The sequence below is a fragment of the Nerophis lumbriciformis genome, linkage group LG10, assembly GCF_033978685.3.
Source record: "Nerophis lumbriciformis linkage group LG10, RoL_Nlum_v2.1, whole genome shotgun sequence".
Taxonomy (NCBI): domain Eukaryota; kingdom Metazoa; phylum Chordata; class Actinopteri; order Syngnathiformes; family Syngnathidae; genus Nerophis; species Nerophis lumbriciformis.
The window spans coordinates 33,478,728-33,489,627 of record NC_084557.2 but is presented as its reverse complement, the minus strand read 5'-3'; positions in this window follow the sequence as shown (position 1 = coordinate 33,489,627).

Here is a 10,900-nt window from a genome sequence, read left to right as displayed (position 1 = left end):
ACTCTGCATTGACCCACAACACCCTGAAGACAAATGTCACCCTGTCTGATGATGATGTGAGAGTGGCAGAGGAGGTCCTCTAGGTGCTTAAACCCCTCAAAAGTGTTCCATCTCTACTGAGCACTGAAACTTCACCATCTGTGTCAATGATCCTGCCACTGAAAACAAGGATTCTACAATCCATGGCTCCAAGTGTGGAAGACAGCAGCATCACTCCAGATGTCAGGCTTTATTTCACTACCTATGTTTCAAGGAAGATGATGTGCCTTCTTATGTTGCACTTAAACTTGTTTTTTATTAATGGTCATTGGTCCAAGTTTAAAGAAAGTAGGAATGCCTTTTTATGTTGCACTGTTTTTCATTAATTATGTTAAAAGGAAAATAAAAATGTATGTCAAGTTGATCAACAGATTGTATTATTCTCCAGTGCAATAACAGTACTGAAATGAAGGCAAAAAGGGCATTAATGGGAGCTTTAAAAAAAAAAGAAGAAAAAAATAAGTAACTAAATAGTTACTTTTCACAGTAACGCATTACTTTTTGGTGTAAGTAACTGAGTTAGTAACTGAGTTACTTTTGAAATAAAGTAACTAGTAAAGTAACTAGTTACTGGTTTTCAGTAACTAACCCAACACTGGTAGTAACACATTGGCGTGCTTCGGTATTAGCTGTAAAAGCTAACAACGGCAAGCGATAAGCTAGCTTCTGCAACAAGATGAAACGCGTTTGAGTTTGTATTGCACAACACTGCGATACGACACCATCTGTACTGACTGGAAAACATAAACAATCATATTACAGTATTTGTAAAGTATTATCCCTAATGTCATGTTTTGTTTGTACACAGCTAGCTAGACAGTGTATGTATTGTACTTGTACTAACACACATGGTGTATCTTGATTAATATTAAAGTGACTCACTCGAAGGACAGTTGTTCGTCTGGTCCAGCTGGCCAGGGACGTTTTTTGTTGATTTTGGGAAAGCAATCCATTTATGTCGAAATAACTTGTCTCCAAATTCCACAAAATTCCACAAAATCGCTTTCATCCCCCTCTCCTGGCTTCCATCTGCTTCAATGTCTCACTCTTCCTTCCTGCTCGCTTCTATAAGCAGCAGTATATTTATCTTCAAAAGTATAAGGTTGTGAATCCTCATTTGTCTGTTACCAAGTCTGCCATGATTAGAAAACACACTCGTGTTCGATTCCGGATGTAGGAACACACGTGTTGCCAGAAGTCAGATGTGCGCTGTTATGGAAACCGAAATCAATGCGCGGAAAAAATTATCGAAATGTGGTAAATATTGAACATATTACATATTGTTTTGAACGTGTCTGTTACTACATTATATACATACTTGCAGCGTGTATATAAAACGTTGATAGAGGGTTTTGAAGTTGCTTTAGAACCATACTTCATTCAACCCTCCCGAATTTTCCGGGAGACTCCCGAAATTCAGCGCTTCTCCCGAAAACCTCCCGGGACAAATATTCTCCCGAAAATCTCCCGATTTTCAGCCGGAGCTGGAGGCCACGCCCCCTCCAGCTCCATGCGGACCTGGGTGAGGACAGCCTTTTTTCACGACGGTAGGACAACAGGGTGACAAGAACTAAATCATCCAGACTAGAGATAAATTGTATTATTATGTTTATCTTACCTAAAAATAAATATATTTATTAATCTAAAAAAAAACAACTAAATAAATGTTTACTATATTTTGCTAAAAACATCAAAATTAATTGTATTTTTATTTGTATTTTTTCTGACTCCTTATTACATCCAGCCATAGAATTATACATTAAAATAAACATATTTGAAATAATTAATTTTAAATTATTATAATAATTCATTTAAAATGACCATATTTAATTATTAAAATAATTGCTTGTTTATCAACAACTTTAGCATTTTATTCATTACATTTTGAAGCTCTCAGAAGCCAAGTTATGTTATATTCCTTAATATTTATTTATGCAAGTTTGAAGTATCAATTATCTAAGCACAGTTTTGTTTGCATATTTTCAGGATGTAGATATATATATTGTAGCGGCTGGCTACGGGGTGTTAGCCAATGGCTTTGGCTGGGGGGCGGGACTTCCGGGGAAGTTAGAGAAGTGACGTTGTTGACAGGAAGTGTTAATTCGAGTTTTGCCGGGAAAGAGGGAAGACGCACATTGGAGCTGTTCTGTGGTTACATTGCATCTTATATAATAAATACGAGACAAACGAATAAGTCTATGAGCCTACGTTCCTGGGAATATTACACTGGTGTCAGAAGTAAAACCGGCGTTTTTTCGAAAGAGACTTTGTCGCGGTAAGGACACGCTGCGTACCGCGCATTAGCCAGTTAGCTTCAGTCTGTGAGTTAGCTAGGACCGCAAGCGTTTAGCTACAGTGAGCATAAGTTTAAAGTGGAGCGGGATGACGCTGTTTTGGAGCGGGTGACCGTCGAACAGCCGCCCTCCTGCTCGCACACGAGCGGCTCGTCGTCCCGTGGAGATGTAAAGATGTCGCCGCTGCCGCCGCCGCCCGCAGCTTCCCCTTCGGCGCGCCCCCCCCCCACTGTCTGCTGCCTCAGTGAAGACGCCAAAATTTGCCGGTGGATCAGATTGGGAGGCGTTCCACGCTCAATTTGAACTTTTGGCGGACGCTAGAAAGTGGGAAGCAAGGGACAAAGCATTGCAATTGGCTTTGTGTCTGGAGGGAGAGGCTCTTTCGTGCCTCCTGCTGCTGGATTCTGAACAACAGCGGTGCTACGCTGCCCTGGTGGGGGCGCTCAAGAGGAGGTTTGGGAGATGGTCTCAGCCAGCGCTTTTAAAAACTGAACTGAGAGGGAGGTGCAGGAAGCCTGGCGAGCCTCTCCAGGGGCTCGCTAATGACATTGAGGGCCAGGTGCGCCGTGCATATGGTCACTTGCCTGCTGATGCACGGAATGAGCTCGCAACTGACCTGTTTGTTGGAGCCATTACTCCTCCTGACCTGCGCGTGCAGGTGCAGCTTCAGCACCCGAGGTCCCTGCAGGAGGCACTGGAAGCTGCTGTTGAGAGGGAGATGCTGGGGAGTGCAGCTGCAGCCGGGGAACTGGAAATGAAACCCCATCCAGTGAGGGCGGCATCGTCACACACGTCTAGTGACGGGGCTCCGGCTTGGGCGACAGAAATTACCGAACTACTGAGGTCGGTGACTCTGCAAAGTCAACGTGGCCCGCGCCCCATGCAGGTCTGCTGGGGATGTGGCCAACCTGGACACTTTCGCAGGGAGTGCCCTGCCACTCGTCGTGAGCCGGGAAACGGCGCCGGGCCCGCATAGTCAGGGGTATGCGGGCCCCTACGTCCACCGTGGACCCTGACTCGCCAGCCCAGGCTCGTCAAGCAGGGGAGGGAGCACATCAGCACAGCCAGGGGGGAGGTGCTCCAGCCCCCCAGAAGCAGACGACGACTCGCCTTCTGCTCCTTCCTCTCGCTTTCGGTCACCCGGAGGAGCCCAGCGACACAGCCAGGGGGGAGGGGCTCCATTCCCCCCCAGAAGTAGATGACAGCAGTGTGCCACCTATGGCGGTGGGCTGGACACGGGGGGGCCCAAAGGTGGGGGCTCCTGCCATGTCGCTGTATATGTCCAGGGGGTGCCTACCGTGGGCCTGGTGGACACGGGGTCATCGGTAACGCTGGTAAGACCGGACGTTCTGCCCAGCAGTACACCACTTGAGCCCACAGCAGTACAGCTACGCACAGTCTCGGGCCAGCTAGCTCCTATGGTGGGGAAGGGGTTCCTGTGGTTGTGCGTGGGGGGAAAGCGAGTTCGCCATCTAGTTTGGGTGGCAGACGTGCAAGACTGCTGCATCTTAGGGCTGGACTTCCTCCAAGTCACTGGGTGCCTGCTAGACATGGGGAGGGGTACACTTAACTTCCCGGGGGGCCCTACAGTTGCCATGGGTACCCTAGTTTCCGGGACCCTGCCCATTTCACCACATGCCTCTACAGTCTTGTTGCCTCACACCACACCTAGTTACTACCCCTGCCCTCTCCCTGTCTCCCTTCAGCCAATGAGGGGGGGAGACAGAGCTGTGTATTACCCGGGGATGCCAGCCCTGGGCATCCCTACCCACGGCCCCCCACCCGCAGCCAGCACCCCCGGTCATGGGGGGAGGGGTGTGGAGGGAGGAGTATGGGGACTTGGAGAAACAGCAACAGGAGCAGCTGAAACAGCTGCTGATGGAATTCCAGGGCAGCTTTGCAATGAATGAGAGTGAAGTGGGAAGAACCCACTTGGCAGAGCATGTCATAGACACTGGCTTGGCGCGGCCTATCAAGTGCCACGCGCGCCGCATTCTCCTCGCTCGACAGCAGGTATGTGACAAGGCCGTAGATGACCTGCTGCGGGCCGACTTTATTGAGCCGTCTGAGAGCCCCTGGGCGGCACCTGTGGTCATGGTCGCGAAAAAGAAGGCTGGTGATTGGCGATTCTGTGTGGATTACAGACGGCTGAACGAAGTGACCACAAAGGACTCTTACCCCCTCCCCCGTATTGATGAGTCCCTGGACCTAGTTTCCGGCTCCTCGTGGTTCACCACTCTGGACCTTAAAAGCGGATATTATCAAGTACCCCTTTCTCCTGAATCTCGCCCTAAATCCGCCTTCTGTACCGGCCGGGGCTTGTGGCAATTCAAAGTCCTTAGTTTTGGACTCTGCAATGCCCCCGCCACTTTTGCCCAGCTTATGGACAAAGTGCTGGCTGGTATACCCCGCCAAGAGTGCCTGGTATACCTGGACGACATCCTGGTACATGGGCGTTCTTTTGAAGCAGCCCTCGGGTCCCTGGGTCGAGTCCTGGAGAGGATTCGAGCAGCAGGCCTTAAACTGCACCCTGACAAATGCAGTTTCATGCGGCGAAAGGTAACCTTCTTGGGACATGAGCTGGTTGCCGATGGCATCGGCGCCATGGGCGAGAAGGTGCGGGCTGTGAAAGACTGGCCTGTCCCTCGGGACCAAGGACAGCTGAAGAGCTTCATCGGGCTTGCCTCTTACTATCGGAGGCACGTGCGGGGTTTTGCTACAATCGCCGCGCCCCTATGTCGATTGCTGGAAAAAAGCAAAGACTTTGTGTGGACCGAAGGGTGCCAGGAGGCATTCTGGGGGCTGAAACGGGCCCTGTGTGAGGCCCCGGTACTTGCCCCACCTGACCTCACCCTGCCCTTCTTACTGGACACTGATGCCAGCGGAGTGGGGGTTGGGGGGGGTACTTGCACAGCCGTGGCAGGAAGGGGAGAGGGTGGTGGCCTACTTCAGCCAGAAACTCACAAAGTCGGAACAGAATTACCGTGTCACCCGCCGAGAACTCCTGGCAGTGGTGCTCTCTATCAGACACTTTAAATATTACCTGTGTGGCCTCCCCTTTGTGATTAGGACTGACCACTCTGCCCTCCAGTGGCTAATGACTTTCCGGGAGCCGGAGGGGCAGGTCGCCAGGTGGTTGGAAGAGCTACAAGGATACCACTTTGAAATAGAACATCGGCCAGGTACTCGCCACTCCAACGCGGACGCGCTCTCTCGCCGGCCGTGTGCAGCAGACGGATGTCGTTACTGCGAGCGCAGGGAAGCTCGGGAACAAGAGCGGCGGGCAGAGGGCGCCGAGTGTGCGGCCGTCAGTCAGGCTGATAACGTTGTCTGCAGGGAACTACAGACTGTAACGAATGCTGATTGGAGGCACGCGCAGGAGGAGGACACAGACCTTCAGCTTGTCTTGCAGTGGGTGGAGGCTTGGCAGCGCCCACCTTGGGAGGCGGTGGTACCGTTCTCCAAGGCTACCAAGGGCCTGTGGGCCATGTTTGACTCACTGCGGGTGTCCCAAGGTGTGCTGCAGCGGGCATTTAAGGCCGCGGCCACGGGGGAAGAACAATGGCAGGTGGTGGTGCCAAAGGGACTGCAAGGGGCGGTGCTTAAGGCAGTGCATGGGGGAGGTGGGTCTGGACATTTCGGGGTCGCCAAAACACTTAAGCGGCTGCGACAGGGGTTCTATTGGGGTCGGCAGAAGAGAGATGTGGAAGACTTCTGCCGCCGCTGTGACCCCTGCGTTGCCCGCAAAGGCCCCACTGGGCGCTCACAGGCACCGCTCCAACAGTTCCCAGTGGGGTGCCCCATGGACAGGGTGGGGATTGACATTACAGGGCCGTACCCACGGTCTGACAAGGGGAACCGCTACGTCCTTTCCGCCATAGACTATTTCACCAAGTGGCCTGAGGCATACGCCATTCCCAACCAGGAGGAAGAGACCATTGCCGATGCCCTGGTGGAGGGCATGATAGGTCGGTTTGGCGTCATGGCGTCTTTGCACAGTGACCGAGGCACAAACTTTGAGTCCCGGGTGTTCGCGGCCTTGTGCAGGCGCCTGGGCATTCACAAAACCTGCACTACCCCATTGCACCCTCAGAGTGATGGGTTAGTGGAGCGGTCCCACCGCAACCTGGGAGACCAGCTCGCCATTGTCACCTCCCGCCACCAGCGTGACTGGGACCAACACCTACCACTGGTGCTGATGGCGTGTCGCTCTGCTGTCCAGGAATCCACGGGGTGCACACCGGCACTTCTCATGCTAGGGAGAGAGATGCGCACACCAGCAGAGCTGGCCTTTGGCCGCCCACCGGATGCCCCGGCCTTCGCTGCAGGGCCAGAGTACGCCAGGAAACTACAAGACCGGCTGGACTCAGCCCACAGTTTCGCTCAGGAGCAGCTGCAGGAAGCTGGTGTAAAACAAAAACGCTACTATGACGTGACGACCCGAGGGAGGGACTTCGCGCCAGGCGAGTTGGTCTGGGTCTACAACCCGATTCAGAAGAAGGGCCGCAGTCCCAAGCTGGACAGCAAATGGACAGGACCCTGTAAGATACTCCAGAAGCTGGGAGAGGTTGTGTATCGTGTCCAGCTGCCCCCCCGGGGAAGGAAGGTGGCCCTCCACAGAGACAGACTCGCCCCCCTACCGGGGGGGTCCCCCTTCCCCTGCCTCGGATACACAGGTGACCTCTCCCTTGCCCGCCCAGCCCTTTACCATTACCCCGCTTACGCCCCAGGAGGAACCAATTTCCCCACTCCCCTCATCCCCCGCCCCCTCCAGCTCCCGCCCGAGGACTGGCACACCCGACCCAGCTGTTCCACTGCTGGGGGATGGAAGAGAGCGGCCGAGGCGGCAGAAGAGGCCTCCGGACCGCTTGCAAGACTTTGTGGTGTCCTTAGACTGAAGGACAATAAGGGAAGGGGGTGGAGGGGTTTGTGAACCTGCTTTTGTGTGATGTAAGGGTTATGTTTGTTTACACTGTTGTGTTTGCACTAATGGGTTGCTCTGATTTACATGCTGCTATGGTGTTGCCAAATGTTGCCTTACGGGTCAGTCCTCGAGGGCGAGGACTTTTTGTAAGGGGGGGGTGGTGTAGCGGCTGGCTACGGGGTGTTAGCCAATGGCTTTGGCTGGGGGTGGGACTTCCGGGGAAGTTGGGGAAGTGACGTTGTTGACAGGAAGTGTTAGTTCGAGTTTTGCCGGGAAAGAGGGAAGACGCACATTGGAGCTGTTGTGTGGTTACATTGCATCTTATATAATAAATACGAGACAAACGAATAAGTCTATGAGCCTACGTTCCTGTGAATATTACAATATATATATATATATGTATATATATATATATATATATATGTATGAAATACTTGACTTGGTGAATTCTAGCTGTCAATATACTCCTCCACTCTTAACCACACCCTCAACCACGCCCTGCCCCACCCCCGACCACACCCCCACCGACCACACCCCCACCCCCCACCTCCCGAAATCGGAGGTCTCAAGGTTGGCAAGTATGTTTAGAAGCCTACAACAGTGACTCCCATTTCCCCCATCTTTCAAGTCTTTTTAATCTTCGAAATCGTTTAAAAAAGATTTGTTTTTGTCTCTCATAAGGATCGTGAACAATAGGCCAAATTCCCCAAAAAAGTGCAGTTCCCCTTTAAGACATTGTTGTGCAGATATATTACCATTAACTTGTACAACATGTAATGTAGAGAATATCAGAAGCATTTATTTAGGTAGAAATATCACAGATTGCATTACCAAACATCTACGAAAACCAAAGCATGATCATAACAATCCACGTTTTGTGTTGTTATTGTCATGTTTGTGATCATGTTCTGTTTTAAAGTTAAAGTTAAAGTTAAAGTACCAATGATTGTCACACACACACTAGGTGTGGCGAGATTATTCTCTGCATTTGACCCATCACCCTTGATCACCCCCTGGGAGGTGAGGGGAGCAGTGGGCAGCAGCGGTGGCCGCGCCCGGGAATCATTTTGGTGATTTAACCCCCAATTCCAACCCTTGATGCTGACTGCCAAGCAGGGAGGTAATGGGTCCCATTTTTATAGTCTTTGGTATGACTCGGCCGGGGTTTGAACTCACAACCTACCGATCTCAGGGCGGACACTCTAACCACTAGGCCACTAGTTATGTCCTGTTGGTTTAAGACTTTTTAGTTCCTGTTTACGCTCTCTTGTTTGGTCACCATAGCAACCCATTAGTTTCACCTGTTTCCCGTTTGGACTCACACACCTGTGTTAATCATGATCACTACTATTTAAGCCTCTCACTTTCAGTTAGTCTGTCTGGCGACATTCTGTCATGACGTGGACTGTGGGATGGTTTGTTTTCCCGGAATGCAAAGGAATTGGATCAGACATGGGATGATAAGGACATAATTAAATTTTACACTAACAAAAAGCGCGCACAAGCCGGAAATGCAAACTTGACTATGAAAACAAAACTAGCACAAAGGCAGAACTATGGACATAAAAACGAAAACTTACTGTGACGTGGAAAAGCATGAAAATAGACATCAACATGAAACCATGAACAGGCATTAGTGACTTCTGCTGTTACCTGATGATACCCTAGTCACTCATGCCTGTTCATAGTTTCATATTGATGTCTATTTTCATGCTTTTTTGCATTGCTAGCCACCAAGTTTGTTTACATGCTTTTTTTATTTCTCTTTGCTATTTGGGCTTATTGTACCCTAATTAAAATAAAAACTAAGAATCATCTTGATATGATGTACTTAGTCCATAAGTAACAAACGTGTACTTCATGTTTAGTGACATGCTAATTCTTATTTTTACACTTTTTTTTTTCAAAATTCCATTGTATGTTATACTCTTCTGACACCACCAGATGGCAGTATAAGTGTCCACATAAGCGGCCATAAGACCCCAATTCAGTAGTGTACACAATTTTGGAAATAAGAGCTAAAAGGTGCTGTCCACGCATGTGGCCACTAAGCCTTTAGAGCAGTGGTTCTTAACCTGGGTTCAATCGAACCCTAGGGGTTCGGTGAGTCTGGCTCAGGGGTTCGGCGGAGGTCAAGACACACCCGACTCATCGTGTAAATAAAAACTTCTCCCTATCGGCGTATTACGGATACGGCAACAGCAGAAGTCAGACTGATTTGCAGGTGTGTAATTTGTTGAGAGTTTATGCACTGTGTTGGTTTTGTTCTTTGAACAAGGTGATGTTCATGCACCAGTAATAAAACATGGTAACACTTTAGTATGGGGAACATATTTACCATTAATTAGTTACTTATTAACATGCAAATTAGTAACATATCAGTTCTTAACTAGTCATTATTAAGTACTTATTAATGCCTTATTCGGCATGGCCTTATTATAACCCTAACCCTCTAACCCTGGCCCTAACCAAAAGACTCTAAATTAAGTCTTTGTTACTTAGAATATGTTCCCCTGGTGTCCAAAAAACTCTAAATTAAGTATTTGTTACTTGGAATATGTTCCCCATATTAAAGTGTTACCAAAAACATATAACTTTGTCTTGAATTTGGAAAAATATAAAAATTTAAATTTTCACTAAAGAAGGGTTCGGTGAATGTGCATATGTAACTGGTGGGGTTCGGTACTTCCAACAAGGTTAAGAACCACTGCTTTAGAGGTTTTAAACTGTTCGACAATTTGCTCACCCATTTGTTCACAAAGTGGTGTTTGTGAATGATTTGAGCTTTTATACCCAATCATGGCACCTACCTGTTCCCAATTTGCCTGTTCACCTGTGGGATGTTCCAAAAAAGTGTTTGATGAGCGTTCCTCAACTTTCTCAGTCTTTTTTGCCACTTGTGCCAGCTTTTTTGAAACATGTTGCAGGCATCAAATTCCAAACGAGCTAATATTTGCAAAAAATAACAAAAGTTTCCCAGTTTGAACTATAAGTATCTTGTCTTTGCAGTCTATTCAATTGAATATAGGTTGAAAAGGATTAGCAAATCATTGTATTGTTTTTATTTACGATTTACACAACGTGCCAACTTCACTGGTTTTGGGTTTTGTAGTACATACACATGGAAAATACTTGTTATCATTGAGCTGACATCTCAAGTGGCTGATCACGTTGCATCCATATGATGGTGCTCATTGACTTTGGAGAAAGTCAGACCCTGGTAGCTGTTTTTTATATCCGCTATCTTGGCATACGAGCCAAATGCTATCCAGGTCTAGGATGTAGCTGGTGGGTTCTCCAATCATGGAATAGTATCCATATCCTGGTTAGAATCCTGGGTATTCTTGGACCAAATTTCTCCTGATACATTATCAGTGTACGCTTTAGATATCAGTAGGTAAGTAGGAAGGAATAAAATGTGCATTCCTTTGGTAAATGCTACACTTGATGGCAAAATGTGCAATAGTCTCGGAGTAAGCTGTTGTTTCAGCACTGAGGTCATGATGAAGATGATCAGGATGCAGTCTTTAATCGTTGTAGTATCCATGCATGGGACACTGAGTTGTTATTTATCCAGACACAGCACAGGTTTGCTTTTTCCTAAGTCTTGGCTGGGCCGGATGCTTTGGTCCTTAGATCCATT